Below are 4,410 nucleotides of genomic sequence, written 5' to 3' on the forward strand. Positions count from 1 at the left end.
AGGGCCTGACTCTGTTGCCCAGGCTGGAGTGCAGTGGCTCGATCTTGGCTCACTGCAATCTCCACCTCCCAGGCTCAGGTGATCTTCCAAATTCAGCCTCCCAATTACCTGGAACTACAAGTGTGCGCCACCATGGGCAGCTAATTTTTGTATTTTTTGTAGAGATGGGGTATCACCATGTTGCCCAGGCTGGTCTTGAACTCTTGAGCTCAAGTGATCCACCTTGCCTCAGCCTTCCAAAGTGCTGGGATTACAGGCATGAGCCACCACACCTGGCCAGTTTCTTTTTCTTAAATAACCAGTCACTTTAGGACAAACATTTACCATATGTGATTCTTTCTCATTAAAAATTATTATCTCTCTCTCTCTCTCTTTTTTTTTTTTATTTTTTTATTTTTTTAGACAGTCTCGTTCTGTTGCCCAGGCTGGAGTGCAGTGGCTTGATCTTGGCTTGCTGCAACCTCCGCCTCCCAGGTTCAAGCGACTCTCCTGCCTCAGCTTCCTGAGTAGCTGGGACTACAGGCACCCACCACCACGCCTGGCTGTTTTGTATTTTTTTTTTTTTTTTTTTTTTTTTTTTTTTTTTTTTTTTTTTTTTTGAGACAGAGTCTCGCTCTGTCGCCCGGGCTGGAGTGCAGTGGCGCAATCTCGGCTCACTGCAAGCTCCGCCTCCCGGGTTCACGCCATTCTCCTGCCTCAGCCTCCGAGTAGCTGGGACTACAGGCGCCCGCCACCGCGCCCGGCTAATTTTTTGTATTTTTTAGTAGAGACGGGGTTTCACCGTGGTCTCGATCTCCTGACCTCGTGATCCGCCCGCCTCGGCCTCCCAAAGTGCTGGGATTACAAGCGTGAGCCACCGCGCCCGGCCGGCTGTTTTGTATTTTTAGTAGAGACGGGGTTTCACCATATTGGCCAGGCTGGCCTCAAACTCCTGACCTTGTGATCCGCCTGCTCTGGCCTCCCAAAGTGTTGGAATTACAGGCATGAACCACCGTGCCTGGCCATTTCTTTTTTATAAACTTACTTACCAAAATATATCTTCATATCCATAACTTCACATTTCTTTCCTGCTTACTGATTCCTATCTTATTTCATATTTGGAAATAACCTTTTAAATAACCTCCAAATTAGACAAAATTATTCTTAAAAAAAATCACATTTTATGCCTTTCTTGTATTTTTTCTCATCAGAAGCACGTTATTTGGAAATGATCCACACACTTAAAGAACATCTGTTATTTAACATAACACAACTTTAAGATTTAAAGTACATGAAAAGTTCATTTATAAGAATTAATTGGCTGGGCTTGGTGGCTCACACCTGTAATCCCAGCACTTTGGGAGGCTAAGGTGGTGGATTACCTGAGGTCAGAAGTTCGAGACCAGCCTGGCCGACATGGTGAAACACCGTCTCTACTGAAACTACAAAATTTAGCCAGGTGTGGTGGCATGCACCTATAGTCCCAGCTACTCGGGAGGCTGAGGCAGGAGAATCGCTTGAACCCAGGAGGTGGAGGTTGCAGTGAGCTGACATTGCACCAATGCACTCAAGCTTGGGCAACAGACGGAGTGAGACTCTGTCGCAAAAAAATAAAGAGTTTTTCTGATTTACATTTACGTAATGTATTTATTTATTCATTTTGGGCACATTGGCATTGTGTGTACTAATATACTTATTTTTAACAGATTACCTAGATTACTTATGAAAACTGAGATATTGGCTGGGCACACCTGTAATCCCAGCACTTTGGGAGGCCGAATTGGGCAGATCACGAGGTCAAAAGTTCGAGACCATCCTGGGCAATATGGTGAAACCCCGTCTCTACTGAAAATACAAAAATTAGCTGGGCTTGGTGGCATGTGCCTGTAGTCCTGGCTACTGGGAGGCTGAGGCAGGAGAATTGCTTGAATCCGGGAGGCAGAGGTTGCAGTGAGCCAAGATTGTGCCACTGCATTCCAGCCCGGGCGACAGTGTGAGACCCTGTCTCAAAAACAAAAAAAAGAAGATGTAGTGAAAGCAGAGTAAGCGTGTCACTTAAACATGTGGAAGTGAACACCCAAAAGTACAAAGCAGCTGTGAGACTTGGAAGCAGTAACCTCTGGAGATTGGGAACATGGTGGGCAGAGGGACAGGGGGTGACCGCTGATTTTTTAAAAATCCAAGCTGTCCTGTGAGACTTTTATTATTTATTTACTTACTGAGACAGGGTCTTACTGTTGTCCAGGCTACATTGCGATGGCATGATCACGGTTCACCGTCGGCTTGACCTTCCAGGTTCAAGTGATCCCCCTACTGCAGCTTCCGGAGTAGCTGGGACCACAGGCACACATCACCACACCCAGCTAATTGTTTGTATATTTTTGCAGAGACAGGGTTTTACCATGTTGCCCAGGCTGGTCTTGAACTCCTGGCCTCAAGCGATTTTCCCACCTCGGCCTCCCAAAGTGCTGCATTGTGGGAGGCTGAGGTGGGAGGATCGCTTAAGCCTGGGAGATTGGGTCTGCAGTGAGCTGTGATCACGCCACTGCATTCCAGCTTGGATGCCAGAGTGAGACCTTGTCTCTAAATAAATAAATAGTAGGAGAACGTTTCCGATGTGGTGAATGTATGGCACTATACAGTCCTAAGAAGCTCAGTGGGCCAGACGTGGTGGCTCACGCCTGTAGTCCCAACACTTTGGGAGGCTGAGGCGGGCGGATCGCCTGAGGTCAAAAGTTTGAGACCAGCCTGGCCAACATGATGAAACCCCGTCTCTACTAAAAATACAAAAAATTAGTTGGGCGTGGTGGCAGGCGCCTGTAATCCCAGTTATACGGGAGGCTGAGGCAGAAAAATCACTTGAACCTGGGAGACAGAGGTTGCAGTGAGCCTAGATCATGTCACTGCACTCCAGCTTGGGTGACAAGAGCGAAACTCCACCTCAAAACAAAAACAAAAACGAAAATTAGCCGGGCATGAACCCAGGAGGCGGAGGTTGTAGCAAGCCGAGATCGTGCCACTGCACTCCAGCCTGGGTGACAGAGCAAGATTCCATCTCAAAAAAATAAAATAAATAAACAGCTCAGTGAACCCAAGCAAGGTACATACAAAGGAAAATTTGCTTGGGCACATGCTAAGAAAACTGAAGATCAGGCTAGGGGTGTCGGAATGTGCCTGTAATTCCAGTATTTTGGGAGGCTGAGGTGGGAGGATCACTTGAGCCCAGGAGGTTGAGGCTGCAGTGAGCCATGATTGTGCCACTGTACTCCAGCCTGGGCAACAGAGTGAGGCCCTGTCTCAAAAAAAAAAAAAAAAAAGAAAGAAAGAAAGAAAAAGAAAACTGAAGACAAAGGGATAGTCTTGAAAGAGCCAGAGGACATGTGACACTGTCACATAACCTGCTGGAGAACCAGGACACAAATGACTGATCACTGATTCTCATTGGCAATGATGGAAGTTGGAAGACAATGGGATGACGTTTATACAATAGTGTATTCTTCAAACACAAGGGCAAAACAGATATTTTCAGTTAAACGAAAGATGAAACTACAGCAGATGGTACTAAAAGGACCGAAGAAAGGCTGGAGGGAAATTACGCCAGAGAGACACTGAGATCTACAGATGGAAATGAAGAGACTTTTTTTCTCCAGGAGTCTTTGGAATTCTTTTCTCCGTGCATGAAGCTAAATGGATAACTGGTAGACAGACTGGTGCAACATCTCCAGTGAGGTATGAGAGGCTCGCCAGACCCCCCAAAGCTGCTTCTTTGTACCAGCCGCTTTCCTCTGGGCCCTAAGTTGGAAGAATCCAAGAATAGGAGGGAGTGTGTGCAAATGACCCCAGGGTGGGACGGAGTGGGCAGTGAGGACAGCCTCACACAGACACCTGTATCCATCATGCCTTGGTGCAGGGAGTGCCAAGGACAGGGCACAAGTGACTTGTGGCATCAGGCCTGGACTCCTGATGGAGGGCCAGGTAGGACAACGGCTGTCCTGCTGGACACCTGCAGAGGACAGCTATATGTAGCTGTCCCCTCTCTCTCAGCCCAGGCTCACTACGGAGCTAGCTGAGCCCCACTTGCATGGGTCTCTGAGGCTCTGAGAAGGGCCTCCCAATGCGTTCATGAGATCAGGTGCTGGCTAAGTTTGTCACGTTAGGAGGCCTGAACTGCAGTGTTAACAAGGCTGCCTCTTTCCAGGCCAACTTCACCTTTATCACGCTCTTCCTGGGGGCTGGTGGCACTGGAGTGATTGTAAGCATTTTTGGCCCACAACAAAGGGGGACTTGAGTGGGAGATGCATCCAGTCAGAGGTTATGGGATATTTTCTTTTTCTTTCTTTCCTTTTTTTTTTTTGAGACAGCAGAGTCTTGCTCTGTCCTTAGGCTGGAGTGCAGTGGCGCAGGCTCGGCTCACTGCAACCACCACCTCGG

Source organism: Symphalangus syndactylus, chromosome 3, assembly GCF_028878055.3.
Source record: "Symphalangus syndactylus isolate Jambi chromosome 3, NHGRI_mSymSyn1-v2.1_pri, whole genome shotgun sequence".
In the NCBI taxonomy this organism is placed as follows: Eukaryota; Metazoa; Chordata; class Mammalia; order Primates; family Hylobatidae; genus Symphalangus; species Symphalangus syndactylus.